This window comes from Ostrea edulis, chromosome 8 (assembly GCF_947568905.1).
Source record: "Ostrea edulis chromosome 8, xbOstEdul1.1, whole genome shotgun sequence".
In the NCBI taxonomy this organism is placed as follows: Eukaryota; Metazoa; Mollusca; class Bivalvia; order Ostreida; family Ostreidae; genus Ostrea; species Ostrea edulis.
Window position 1 is genome coordinate 66,543,936 of NC_079171.1, and position 16,504 is coordinate 66,560,439.

General features: G+C 32.7%; 1 protein-coding gene across 1 annotated transcript in view; it reads left to right on the forward strand.

Annotated features, from left to right (window-relative positions):
• LOC125648676 (uncharacterized) overlaps nt 1–16,504 on the forward strand; it is a 441,222-nt gene that overhangs the window by 132,164 nt on the left and 292,554 nt on the right. The window lies entirely within an intron of this gene.

The window sequence follows — 16,504 nt, forward strand, 5'->3', positions numbered from 1 at the left end:
TTTAGAGCAACACATATATAAGAAAGTATATCAATAAAAAAAAAAAAAAACAAAAAAAAAAAAAACCACAGAAACATTCGTAATTATTCAAGCTATGCTACATTGTCAACATAATCACGGTTATTTCTAATTATAAACAACAGGGTCGGGATCGAGATATCCATGACATCGTCCGAATTCCTGTAATGTTGAGGGGATAAGAAATCAGTATGTAAAAATTTCCCGATGTATGTTAAGTATAAACGATGAGACATATATTTGATAATAATAAATTCACAATATTACTAAACGTAGTAAATGATAATACTGTAGTAGGAATTTGTACAGAGACAACCTGCACAAAACACAAAAATCAACCAAATCTGCCTTTTCTCTATAAATAAATAGACGTTACATCAACATTTATAACAAGTATACAGTAAACAAAACTATTCATAGTATGTTAAACAAAATCAATATCAGTGTGTAGTAAACATAACAAATCCAATATATAGTAAACAAATCAATGCTAGTGTAAAGTAAAAAAAAATAAACAGTGCAGTAAACACAATTAATCATATTGTATACTAAACTAATGCTTCTGTACAAATTGTACAGCAAACAAACAATAGTACATAGTAGACGTAATGAAACCTAGTGCATGTCATATCAAATTAGTCCTTGTGTACGGTAAACGAAATTAACCCTAGTGTGTAGTAACGGAAATGAATCCCAGAGTGTTGCAAACATAATCAACTCTAGTGTATAGTAAACAAAATCAATCCTAATGTATCGTAAACAAATCGACACTGGTATATAGCAAACATATTAAAATATAGTGTGTGGATAACGGTATGAATATTGCTGATCATATTCAACCCAACTTGTCAATGTCGACGAAGTTAATGTTAAATGATGTTGAAGAACAACACCGGTTATCAATAATTGATACAGTAATTAGAGTGGGTATTATCTTTATTGAAATAGACAATACCTCCGAGGGTGTTTTTATACTTGCTAGGCGTCTATTGGGATATGACGTCCTTCAATTTTATTTCCAAAATGCAATATGGCAGCATTCGTATGTGTATATATTAGATTTGTATTATGTCGAAAGTGTTCAAAGAGTTCGTACATTTGAAACACATATCGCTTATCATAGTAAATGCTAAGGTATGTAGTGAAACTACTGCATTTATTGTATTGTGTATGCTTATAATATCACAATAATAGTCGTAAAAAGTTACAATATATTTATTTTAATTCAGGTTGTTGAAACTTCGGTATACTGTTACTAAAATCAACTGATTGACCAGTAACCTCTCTAACAAATGAGATGTTAGTTTGTCGATAACATCTCTATCCAATTAGATACATATATATGAAACAGATAAAGAGGACTAAGTGGTATCGACTATGCTATACCGACTCCGAATTATTGATAGATAAACTGTCTGTGATATATCTTATGTTGAGTTAAATGTCACATCACATTTGTTTTGTAATCACGTGACCAAGTTCCATTAAACTACAATCACAGTAGTGTGATGTGCAAACATAAGAAACTATTTTATCCAACTTAGGCAGCTGTATCGAATCATATTCAGCAAGCAACTTATCTAATTATCGTATCTGGCATGACTTAATACATACAGATATGCAATCCAAGTAAGTACAATTTGAAAATCAAAGAAGCCGATTCATTTAATGGGAAAATACATATTTCTGCTATGTAAATTAAATCTATCGTATTTGAAAACATTGTACATCGATGTTTGTGAGAGTGAGTAAATGGAGAATTAATGGATTGTTCATAACAGTCATCAATACACCAGTCCACGCAGAATGGAACCGTTTAAAAATGGAAGCAAACAACTTATCTAAGTATCGTATTAAGCATGACTTACTACATACAGAAGAGTGTATGTTGCGTTATTTTGTGTTGGTGTATCTATTTTTATGGAATTCTAATATTGACATCATATTTTTTTCTAATTCTAACAAGGACTTGGCTTCGATATTATCCTAGATATCATCGATTAATGATATACCCAACAAATGATGAAATAAAGCATGGTGGTGACAAAAACAATTAATGTAGCACAACCAGTTGTGTTAATTGAGTTAACAATACAAGGGATATGTACATTTCAAAGGTAACGTGATCATATATTAAAAGTTAGCTGAATACTTAGCTATTATAGCTAATTATCAAATGACCATGCATACATGTAAGGTCACGTACTTGATATTCCTCAATTACGTTAATACTTACTATGATACATTAACTCATATCAAGACACATAATGTCATGTTCGAAAGACTTTAGACTTTCAATTGGCTTTTCACAAGCTGGTGTATAAAAGACAGGTACCAACTTTCAGTGTCGTAAGATAAAGGATCGAACACGTTTGTTTCATGAATACGCGATTCGCATCAAAATGTTGCATGATATTGTGTTGTAAATGTTACTGACCATATACACATATACACATAAGAGTCTCGTCAAAAGAAACCGTATCCCACAGTTCTGATTTCATACATTCTTGCAAGTCAATAAAAATATTAGTTCAAAATATATCTAAAATTTCCAGTAGGTCAACAATGACACATAAACGCCGTCTTAACGTTATATTCAAAAAACTCTGAACTCTCAATTGTTATACCACAAGTTGGTGAATGAAATATAGTTATAAACTTTCAGCACCTTAATATTGAGGATCGAATACGATTTCTATGAGTACGTCATTGGCATCAAACAATGCAGAATATGATATTGTAAAAATAAAATGTTACTCTCCATAATGCAAGTAAAAATCGTCTCAATAGAAACCGTGTCCCACATTTCTGATTTCATATATCTTTTGAAAGTCAATAAAAATATTGATTCAAAATCTATCCACGATTTTTACAAAGTATTACATCCATGGCTTCATTATTTTTTTTTATTATGATAGAGGAAATCCAGATGGAATGGACTCGAAGTTTTATTCCATATATTTTAGTTCAGGTGGTTGTAGATTGCTGTAAATAAATTGGCGTTCTTTGAAAATATACAGTTTCTATTTATCGATTCATTCAAACACCTTACATCTCTAAAGGTAAACACCTAAAAGTACAAATGCATAATGAAATATCCCAAAAAATGTAGGAATTCAATATCCAAATACTCATTCACGTCAAAATAGTTTCCAAAATATTTCAGGCATTGAGTTCCTGACATGCGAAATCATTGCATTATTGGTCAGTCATAATTCACACGAAAGATAAACAAGCTGATAGTGGACAACATTAACAATTCTTTACAACTTGTCATTGGGATAAATGTTGTCTGGTGTGTTGAGACGAACTGTTAGGCACTTCTTTGCAAGCTTATTTTCATGTCGGATCAACCCTCGTATCTGGTTAAGGGAAAAAGTTCGCACAGAGTGTGACCGGTCGACATGATATGCTTCCTCCTCTTATCACTTGACTCTATCCCTGGTGTGTTCAAGAGTCCGTCTTTCCAAACTCATTCTTTTATTTATGAAATCAGTTATGCGATTTATCAATATCGTTACTTTATGTTTCCATTGCACAACTCAAACATGCGTAACGTCGACTGTTATCGACCTTAAACTCCGAAAATAAAAGTTAAGATGTGCTCACTCTTTAGCGAACACGGACTACAAATTCAAGATAGTGGAGTCATTGGTTGACCGGTCGACAGGGGATGTTTACTTCCCCTAGGCATCTGTTCCCATCGCTGGTATATCCAGGGGTCCGTGTTTCCCAACTCTCTATTTCTTATTGCTTATAGAGGTCACGAAATTGATCACTGTTCGTTATCTTCGTCTTCCATTGTAAATATGCAATCCAAGTAAGTACAATTTGAAAATCAAAGAAGCCGATGCATTTAATGGGAGACTACATATTCCTGCTATGTAAATTAAATCGATCGTATTTGAAAATATTTTACATCGATGGTTGTGAGAGTGAGTAAATAGAGAATTAATGGATTGTTCATAACAGTCATAAATACACCAGTCCATGAAGAATGGAAATATTTTTTACAACATCTATGCACGTGCCAAAGCTGCATTTGGGAAGAACGGGATTTAGTCCTACATCACATAGCAAGCCTAAAGCTTCGAAATCGGTACACATGCACCTTTGACAAATATCGGCACTACAAACTCAAAATATCTTTCGTTCGGAAATCCCATCAGCAATGCTATGTAATGGTGAAAAACAGACGTGACTGTTCAATGTAACGAGCTTGAACAACATACATGAGTGAATGTCCGGAAAATTAAATGTCAAATGTCAGCATTCTGCAAGTTCTATGGTCGGTATAGCGATCTAGTATGGCAATACAAGCTATCATTAAGTCAATTGTTATTTATGTGCTAAGGTAAACTAGTAATAAAATTTACAATTTGCCTGTTGAAAAATGCCCCCCCCCCTCCCCCAACGAATCATAAATATCACATTTTCATGAAACCATGGGGTATAGCCTATTTGATTTCAATAATATGATTATCTACAAAACAGTGGCACCTCATTATGGAAATAATTAGAGGGGTAGTTCTGAAACGTGTCACTTGTTATTGAAAACATTTCAACAGACATTTATTAATAATATATACAATGTTGACACCAATCAATATCATTAACAAAGTAATGTAATGCGAAATCCGTCGTCCCTGTAAATACTACTATTCTGTTCTCTCGAACTTATTCATAACTCCCAAAGTTCGTAGCAAAAAATGTTATCATAGTTTGTATTGTGAAGTATACAGTGGGAATTGTTTAAAGAATCTAGCGGATGACCCATAATGTAAATGAACTGTGTGAATATAACGAACGGTGATCAGTCTCATAAGTCCTATACATAATAGAAAATTAAGAGTACGGCAAACATTGGCTCCCGGGTACCTAACTATAGTTGTGGTGATTCGGGTATTTAGGATCAGTAAGTACCCCCTTTCTCCAAAGAACCTTTTCTTCACATCTACCTTTTTTTTTATTTTTTTTTTTTTATTTCACTCAATCGACATAGATTTGCACAAAAGTAGATACAAAAGAATATGAATATATTTAAGCGTACATATATATATTATAATGTTCATTTTCTTTTTATGAGAGAGAGAGAGAGAGAAAGAGAGAGAGGGGGGGGAGGGAGTCAATTGACTAATGGAGACCATTTTTCCCAGTCCATTTTAAATGTATCTAATTCATTTCTTTCCTTATAACTATCCAGGTTGATTTGATACAATTGTTTCCAATCATTTATAAGGGCTTTAAGTGTTAGCTGATTTTTTTGACATCTATTCCTATATATATATTTTTTTGATTATTATAAGTAATGCATTGTATGACCTGAAATGTTTTTGTTTTGTATCACCAAATATAAAAGTTTTGACATCAAATTCTATTTCAATCTCCTTTGAATTGCAATATCTGATAAATTCTGATAATAATTGTTGTACTTTTGGACAATCCCAAAGTAAATGGTAAATTGTTTCGTCTTCCCTATCACAAAAGGTACATAGTTTAGAATCTACTCTACCTAATTTGTACATATAGCTATTAGTAGTTAAAATGTGGTGGTTAACTCTGTATTGAAACCATAATAATTTAGAATCCAATGTAGTCAAGAATGGCAGGTAAAATATTGCCTTCCATTGGTTATCAGAGGTAATGAAAGATCTACTCCATTTCTTTTTTCCTGTGGGTATAGCATCTGATTTATTGAGAGTATCATACATAGGTTTCGACCCTTTCTTTGTTAAAACAAATAGTTTGATATTCAAGGGAATAAGGGGTTTTTGCACAGATGCTTTATTTGTAAAGTTATACTTTTTCATATCTGTGGCTACTACTTGTGTTATACCCATATATGTTAAAAAATTCATTTGTAGGTTAAATCTGTCTTTAAATATTTTAAAATTTATAATTTCTCCTTTTTCGTCAAGTAGATCATGTACATTTTTTATTCCTTTATCATACCATGTTTTATAGAAGATGGACTGACTTTCTATCTTGAACTTATGATTATTCCATAAAGGTTGGCTCATATAGTCCTCCCAAGATTTAATGACAACTTTTTCTTGAATTTCCTTAAAAGCCACCATGACATCTTTCCAAAAGTCATGTTTTACATTTTCAACTATCTGTAAGATATAGTCTGAACCTGTATTTATTAATTTGTCCAAGTTTACATTATTTCTAAGGAGACTTTTCCATTTTGAGTTGTCCTCCATAACGAATCTCCTTATCCAAGTCGACTTTAGTCCTTTGATATAACAATCTAGATCAACCATTTTTAGTCCCCCATATGCATACTTTTGTGTGGCAACTTTTCTTTTAATTTTATCAGATTTTGAATTCCAGACAAATTCAAATAAAATAGTATTAAGTTCTTTTATGAAAGCATTCTTTGGGTTTGGTAAGGCAATAAATAAATGATGTAGTTGTGAAATTAGGAGTGATTTCACTAGAGTTATTTTCCCAATTGGAGTCAACTTTCCTTTACTCCACTGGTCAATAATTGACTTAATCTTCACAAGTTTTTTGTCATAGTTCAATTTCAAAATTTTATTTAAATCCACATCATAATGGATTCCTAGTAGTTTAAATCGAGTTGTCCATTTGAAATTCATATCAGAACATAATCTTTCATCTGAATATTTTTTACTTCCTATCCATACAATCTGAGTTTTATCTCGGTTTATTTTGAGACCAAATAATTTATAAAATTCATCAAGTTCTTTCAAGGTTTCTCTCAATGAAACATCTACCTTTTTTATGAAACATATGAGAGAAGAAAAAAAAAAACCCGCCCAAACAGAATAATTGTATGATTATATAATCACATCATGATGATATAAATTACAATGCAATGTGTTGATTTTAATTGAACCTTTAAAACCCTCTGTAACATCATTATAGCAAAATCAATTTATCGGTCAGTAACGTTTAAAAAAAATGACTTGTTAGTCTGTTGACAACAGCTACGTCCAATACGAGTTTCAAATGGAGAACATATGATACAGACTCTGTTATGTCTTTTACTTCGAGTTCACCACGATATTTGAGAACTAATGAAAATAGGCATCGTCAATGCATAACTTGACTTTGATGTAGATAGATGTCAAAGTAAAGGTCGCAGCGTGTCTTTTTGTTTTCTTCTAATTTCACCAACTATTTTTAAAATACAGCCACAACGAATTGCAAACAAAGACAGTTGGATTAAAACATATTCCTCACCATCAAGTCATCCAAACCTTTCCTTTTGTTAAACACCACTTTGATTCCACGCACAATTATTGCGAAGTTGAAATTGAAATATGTTGAAGTTTTCATTGACCATAATTTCGTACTTTTTGTGATCAGGTCTTTTAATAATCTGTTGGAATTTCCATGAGCACGACTTGTGTTACTCCGTTGACTGATATTTTGTTACATTTCCATCAAGCAGAATTTATTAAAAGGCTTGGATGTGAGAAGAAAAAAATATCTTGCTGGTGCCTTCAATGCTAAATTTAAGTATGTCGACGACTTTGTATCTATCAACACTGATGCTTTTCATCCATATGTCGATTCGATATATCCAGCATATATGTGCTTATATCTCTAAAGATACTTGGTTGTTCTGTGTATGATCATGTTCTTGGGATTTATACAATCATCTGTGTTCTTTATGAAATGAAAGAAGTTGATCAACTGAATTGGAACGGATAGGCTTCTGAGATATAAATTACATATCTTATTTTTCGAGATATGTTTCATTTATCATGACCAGATTGCAAGTAGAGATGGTAGTAGATGATTTATGAGCGGTCTACAACAATTCAGTCCAAGCAAAATGGAATATGCTAAAAATACGCATCAAAATGTTGCAGGATATGGTATTGTAAATATAAAATGTTACTCTCCCTACTGCAGGTAAACGTCTTCTCAAAAGAAACCGTGTCCTACATTTCTGATTTCAAATATATTTTGCAAGTCAATAACTATATTGATTCAAATTATATCCATGAGTTTTACAAAGTATTATATCCATGGTTTCGTGATTTTTTTTTAATGATAGAAGAAATCCAAATGGAATGGACTCGGAGTTTTATTCCATATACTTCAGATCATGTGGGGGTAGATGGTTTTGAATAAATTGGCGCTCTTTGAAAATATACAATAGTATCTATTTATCAAATCGTTCAAACACCTTACATCTCCTAGGGTGAAAACCTAAAAGTACAAATGCATAATTATACATCACAAAAACATTCATTCAATATTCAAATACTCATTCACATCAAAATAGTTTCCAAAATGTTTCAGACATTGAGTTCATGGCATGTGAAATCATTGCATTATTCGTCAATCATAAATCACACGACAGAAAAGGAGTTTGATTGTAGACAACATCAACAATTGTTTACAACTTGTCATTGGTGTAAATGGCGTCTGGAATGTTGAAATGGACTGTTAAGCACTTCTTTGCAAGCTTATTTGGATGTCGGATCAACCCGCTTATCTGATTAAGAGAAAGAGTTCACACCAGATGTGACCAGTCGACAATATATGTTTATTCATTGAATAATATGGTGGTGCCTTTTTGAATCACAGCCATATATCTATCTTGAAAGTGCCTGCAAATAGCGTCATTATACATTCAGCCCAATTTGTGAAGAAGTAGAGGGGTAGTTATAAATCTTAACACTCGTTCTCGAAAATGATTTAAAACATAATGATCGCATTTATTCAGTTATATCAGAGACATTACTGGACACTGACTGTGTACATTTCTTTCTGTTTCAGGAGGTTATATGGTAATCAAATAACAAATATAGATCGTATTTATTCAGCAATACCAGATACATCAAAGGCATTAACTGTATACATGTCTTTCTCTTTTAGGTACCTGCATAGGAATCAAATAACAAAGATACCACAGGCAGCATTCTCCGATCTGGTGAAATTACAAACTCTGTGAGTGTATTTTAGATGTATTTTCGTAGACTAAAATAAAATAGGGGGCTAAATGGTAATCAAATACCTTCGACAGCGTTCTCCAGTCTGGTGAATTTACGAGAACGTTAAGTGTATTTTACTTTTTGAAAAAAATAAATAAAGAAGGGTGATCATCTGTAATAAATACACATCTTACAAACGACATCAATACATATTTAGATTTGTGAAATAAAACATCTGATTCTCTATCACATACACTTGCACAGAAAACCTTCAGTTGCTATTAGAACTGTAGTTTGTTGTTATAATCATGTCCTTCTTAGGCATTCAATTATCCCTATGGGTTGTTTTAAATTGTTTAGATGATATTAGAGTAATTATATAATTACATTAGGAACTATATATTAATAATGATGATTTTGCATTTTAAGTCTGACACCATGAATATTTAACATAATTAAATATAATAATTTAATATCAAATTTAATTTAATTGCTGTTAAAAAAAATAGAAATTAATTTCAAAATTAAGGATTATCTCCCTCACGCATAGCTCTTATCCTTAAACGAATTTGACTCCAGTGTTTTCGCACATTGTTTCTCCCAATAATAGTTCTAAAACTTCATTGTTATTTAGGATTTCAAACATTTCGGTTGAATATCAGTGAATAGACATTATTTGTCGAAATGCGCATCTGGTGCATCAGAATTGGTATCGTATCAGTTTTACATTTACATGTGTGTGCACATTGCTTTTATATAATCTTTTCTCTCAAATTTGTAAAGCACTTGAAAGAACTGTTGACACGGCGCTATCCATTTTTTTTAGATTACAATTACAATTAGGATTACAAAGAATCCTATCAATTTAAATTTTCAGCTGTAGTCAGTTTATTTTAGCAACACTATCCACCGCATTGATGCCGAACAACATTTAGAAAAGTTACGGCATACGGCATATTCCCATTTATTTATTTTCAATGTGGTTTAACGAGAATAGCGAGTCGGAAATATTTCTAACACAGACATTTGTATGCTCGAGGACAGTGTTACTGACTACGTTAATAGTTCAGAGACGAATGCAGATAGGATTGGTTCAGTTACTGTGACTTGAGTTTTGAGTGAGTGAATTAAAATGTTCGCGCTCGGTGTGAAATAGTGCACTTCTGTCAAAGATGGTTTCAACCTTAATTTGAAATGTAAATCATGAAACAGTGAACGGGAAGACAATTGACCAATATCATTAATCCCATAAGGAATACAAAATTGAGAGTAGGACATTCACATACCTTTGAAAACATGATATTGTATCAGGTGTTGGGGTGAGTAAGCATACACAGTTGATCGATTTTCGGTACCAGGAACTATATACAGAACAGTTGAAAGAAATTGGTCGTTTAGCCATACTCCTCGAAATGTATTACTTCGTCCTGCAATAAAAGCCCGCGTTTGTTTATCATGGTTTTGACAACAGCTATGTATAGACAACAGGGTTGTGAATTACCGTTGTTCAGCGAAATTATTCCTGTATCTAAATGGTTGTTCGCAGATATGAGTATAAAATATAGCTTTCGTAATATATGTTGTTGTATTCTATTTAAATGCATGTGCTCTATAAAAAATAACAAGTAACAAAGCAGATCATACAAATGCTGTCTAATTATAAATCCATCTTTCAATTTAACTATATTGTGTTTGTATCATCTTCACAAATCAAAGGTTATTGATTCATTATCTCGCACTAACCCTTAACATTAGTCAGCATTCAAAGGCATGGTTTGAGATAGTTGTATAACTGTAGAGCTTTCTCAAAATAATATCGCACGGTGAACGCACGATGAACCCACGTTGAACTTACGCGGATCGGATGTTGAACGTACTTTGAGCGTAAGATGAACACAATGTGAGCGCACAATGAACGCTCGATGAGTGCACAGTGAACACATGGAGAGCACACGGTGAAGGCAGGGAGAGCACATGGTGAGCGAACGGAAACATTGCGAAAAAGAACGTTTCAGGGACTGTGAATCCACGACCACGCGGATTTCATTACCGTAGTCTGGAGCGGTCCCCATCCTCATCATACGAGCATGAAGAACCAATCTAAGTTTGTGTAGTCTTTTCAATAACCGTGACCTTGTTTTACCTTTAGATAAACTACATTTGTTATTTCTCTTCATTATTAATGTTTATAATAAACGAAGAAGAAATGCACAACGTGTATCAAATTATATAAATAAATATCAATAGCAACAGGGTTCGAATTGACTAGCTCCCTAACATGGCCAAGTCACCAAAAGGAAATCATTTGAATCTGTGATTTTTCGGTTTGTATGGGTTTTAATAAATATCTTAAGGTATTTTGGACATACATATAATATGAAAATGTGTTAATATTGTTTCGATACTAGGTTTAAGAGACGGCGATGCAATAATATAGCGATATCAAGTCTCAGCGGTGCTCATTTTTCGGTGCGTCGTAAATCGAATGTGTTCACAAGAGGTGGATCTGTAGCTCTCTGATCTCTTCCGAATATATTTTTTCCAGAGAGTTAAAGTTCTGAATTAAGGTTGGGGAGAGAAGATGATGCAATCATATACAATTAAGATTAATGAGATGATATGTTTAAGATGCAAGTTTGGTAAGATCAAAACCTAAAGTGAATACTGGTCTTCCGTGCGAGTACATGAGCTTTGTATACTGATTGTATACGTAACGTAATAAATAATTTGCAGTTTCGCCCATTAGATGTTGTAGCTATTGAGTTATATTTTCAATGTTAAATACACGTGTTCAATTTGTTGAAACACAATTGACAAACACAGTTGGGCAAGTCATCGTTTTCACGCTGTTCGTAATATAAAACTTCGACTGATTGTTTGTTTAAAAACAAATTTCTGAAGATCAATCAATGGTGACAACTTCTACACCATGTTGTTTATGCCGCGTCATGTGTATTTAGTTTCGTATTCTACAGATTGCCAAACATGTTGTCTGATTGGCTCCACGATACAGAGTACCACACTCCACCCAAGTGTAAAAGGGGTACATGGCTATAGACAGTGAAATATATTCTTAAAATGTTAGTGCTCTAGCGCTTGCAATGACAGCTTGCACTGTATGCTTCCTAGGAGGCTGTGAAAGTTCTAGATTTATATAAGGTCTGCCGGGGTAATAATGTACATTGATTATTGTAAAGCGCTTTGAGCAGCAAACGTTAAAAAGGCGCTATATAAAACCAATTATTATTATTATTACCAACAAATCGTATGCTCCGTTTCTAACATTTATTTTGAATGGTAGCTGATGTCAAATATTTGTGCGATATAACCAATCAAAAGCCCTTTACTTGTGAAAATGTGTTGATACATCCATTCATACATTTTTCTTATCTTTTTTTACCAAAATTATTTTTCTAATCCATGTGTAAACATTGTGTATGATACAACATCTCAAAAATAAAATATAGCATGCCAAATTATCTATTTTGTACTGCGTATTGGAGTTAACGGATTGGTCACTGTTCGTTGTCTTCACCTTTCATAGGTCAACGTTTGCTTCTTTCCTTGGGTGATAAAAGTTAAGTATATTCATTAGTGAATGAAATAATTCCAAGTTGATATAAAACTGAATTGGTCGTAAAATAAAACGACAAAGTAAACGTCATCTCAAGTGGTCAGAATTAAACGTTATCTAAAATATACAGAATCAATATTAGTTTATAGTAAGCATAATCAATTGAGGTCTACAATATATGTTCTAAATAGAAACAAATCTAGTGAGTGACATAGAATATAATAATGTGAATAAGTTCTAGGTTATTGTAATCAAAGCAAACCCCATTATATGAAGGTGAAACTAACGATCAATGATTTATGTAATAACTTCATAAGGAATACAATATAAAGAATTTGACAAATACGGTCCCTTCGACATACCAGGGAAGAGTTCAGGTATCAAGGGGAAATAAGCATACGTTATCGGTCGGACAAATACGAAAAATCCGTTTCCAATGCAAAACAAAATAAATCTAAATATACATGATTGGAAACGAAACCTAGTGCACAGCACATATAATCAAACATAGTAAACAGCAAATAAAATGAAACCGTAGAGTAAACAAAAGCAAGCCTAGTGTACAGTATAGAAAATCAAACCTGGTGTACAGTACACAAAATCAAACCTAGTGTGCAGCACATCAAATCAAACCTAGAGTGATGTACACAAAATCAACCTTAGTGTACAGCACATATAATCAAACCGTATATAGCACACATGATAATATATAGTTTACAGTGTACAAAATGAGACTTAGTGTACAGTGTACAAAATCAAACCTAGTGTACACTGTGCAAAACTAGACTTAGTGTACAGCACATCAAATCAAACCTGGTGTACAGTACACAAAATCAAACCTAGTGTACATTACACACATTTAAATCTAGTGTATAGTATATAAAACCAAACCTAGTGTTCAATACACACAATTAAACCTAATGTACCTTACATAAAATCAAACCTAATGTACGGTACAAATCAAACCTAATGTACAGCAAACATGTATATCCAGAGATTCATGTTTGTCCAACTTTCCATTTTGCATTGAATATAGGAGTTATGAGATTGATCACTCTTCGTTATAATCACCTTTCATCGATCACTCTTCGCTATAATCAGCTTAATAAACAAAATCAATTGTAGTATATGATAAACAAAACTAATCCTTATGTATAATAAACAAAAGCAATCCCAATATATAATAAAGAAAATCAGTAATAATACATGATAAACAAAATCAATACTAATATATAATAAACAAAATCAATACTAATATATAATAAACAAAATTGTAACTAAATGTTTCCTAAATTGGAAACATTTACCGTATAGATCGTTTATCATATTTTGTATTATGAGGTATATACGCAGCTCAGTTACGGTTATCCGATAAAAATCACAGTGCTGTTATAAATGTACCCATGTGCACATCGCACCATATGACGTCAGGATGTAAAAGTACGTCGCAGCTTACATGTTCTGATAGTTGTATCGCGGGGAAAGTGTCATATAATCCGTCGTTATTTATTATTGTTGTCAAGTGATCAGCTGTATATGTGAAAACATTTCTTTTCAAACGATTTTATGTATTATTCCTTTATGATATCAAATAATTCTCTATTTTTAATATACCATATGCACGAAGGTGATATTTATATTTTATTTTGACCTTGAAATCGCCCCTGTCTGAATGACTTCTACAATTTCTACTGTAATCTGGCCCAGGAAATATATGATATCAGCAGGGGTCCCAAAATCTAGCATTCAAATAAGGGATATATAAGCAAATCAAAACTACATTTAATTTGATCCAAAATTGTTTTGTGTTTTATGACAGGAGCGTGAAGTTGGCATAGAATTGCCAAAAATGCCAAAAATCAGTGAGAAAATTCAAAAATTCATGGTGTTTTCCTTTTAGAGCAAATTCATATTCAAATACATGTTTCGTCTTCTCTTAATACACAATATATATTAATTGTATTTTGCTCGACAGATGGGCAACCCTTTTCCTAAGCAATAATCTAGATAACAGTAATCAAACTCTTTTTTTAAAAAAAGGCTGGACAAACTCTTATTCATGACGTAAATCACTCTGGCCAATATTTCAAACTGCTAACGACAAGCTGTATTTATATATAACAGATGTTTTGCAAGACGCGGACTTATATAACTAGATAATTAGCTCACCATTACAATGAGTATTTACATGTTATTTTGAGCAACACTTATATAAGAATATATACCAATAAAACAAGACAAACACAGAGACATTCGTTATTTTACAAGATGTGCCACATTTTCTAAATAATCACGGTTATTTCTAATTATAAACAACAAGATCGGTATCGAGCTATCCATGACATCGTCCGAATCCCTGTAATGTTGAGAAGTTAAGAAAGCAGTATGTAAAGATTTCCCGAAGTATGTCAAGTATAAACGATGAGACATATATTTGATAATATTACATTAACAATATTACTAAACGTAGTAAATGATAACGATGTTGTAGGAATCTGTAAAGAGACAACCTGTACAAAACACAAAAATCAAGCCAATCTGTGTTTTTTATAAATAAATACACGTTAGATAAACATTTATAACAAGTATATAGTATACAAAATCAATCATATTGTATGTTAAACAAATACAAAAACAATGTGTAGTAAACACAATCAACTCTAATATACAGCAAACAAAAGCACTCCTGGTGTATGAAAAACAAAATGTATTCTAATCAATCCCAGTTTAAAGTAAACAAAGTCAAACCCTACTGTACACTAACTAAAATCAACCCTACTGTATATTAAACAAAATCAATCTTAGTGTATAGTAAATATAATCGAATCCAATATATATCCAATCGAGGTAAGCTACTAACAAACAAGTTGATGGCACAGGGATTTCAATAGTTTCGATTGAAGTCAGCATTTCACAAATTCTATGGTCGTTATAACGATCTAGTTCGTCAGTACAATATCGCATTGGGTCAAATGCTGTCTGAAGTGTTTCATACCGATTGTTAAGCCGTGCTTGCCACGCTGATTTTGACTGCGGATAACCCCGTTTACCTGATCAGGATATAGGGCTAACGGCGGTTGTGACCGGTCAACAGGGGATGTTTACTCCTCCTAGGCACTTGATTCCACCTCTGGTGTGTCCAGGGTTCCGTGTTTGCCCAACTATCTATTTTGTAATCATTGTAGGAGTTATGAGATTGATCACTGTTCGTTATCTTCACCTTACAGACATGAGTTATCCTTTCACCGATGATATATTTAAAAAATATGAAGGTCAATTATGTGACGTAATGATGTTTGTGTTCGTCTGCAACTCTGTTTATACATGCAAGGTAGTGATTAGAAAACATCGGAACTCGGTATAGGCTGAGAAGAAAACACCGTAGCATTAGTTCAGGGCTGTAAAAGTTCCGGGGAAGTTAGGAAATTATTAGGAATATTGATACTTTTTTTCACAATTAAAACTTAGACGGTACCGATTTTGATGCACCAAATGCGCATTTTGACAAATAATGTCTCTTGAGTGATATATTCGATACAACTTGTGTTCTTCAAATTGATTTCACTTCTTTTTTTTTTCGAATGACAAACAACTGGAAACCAATACTATTAATTTCAAATGATTATGCTACTCTTTAGTCGAACTGAGAATCATGACAATGTTAAGATACACATGTAACAAAATTAGTCAATCTCATATTTATCATGAAAGGTGAAGATAACGAATAATGATCAACCTCATCAATCATATTAGTAATACAAAATAACGAGTTTGGCAAACACGGACCCCTGGACACACTGTAGGTGGGAACATGTGCAATAATTCATATTGATGTAGATGCTCAAAAACCTCATACAGAAGTCCTCAAGCTACACGTGTCGTTTTCAGTGCAGCCAGTTAAGCGTTTTATCTTGTATTTTAGCGTTCCTAGGTGTCTACTTCAATTAAGTAACACTGATCAGTTTCATCTGCCTGACTACTTCATGATGTACGG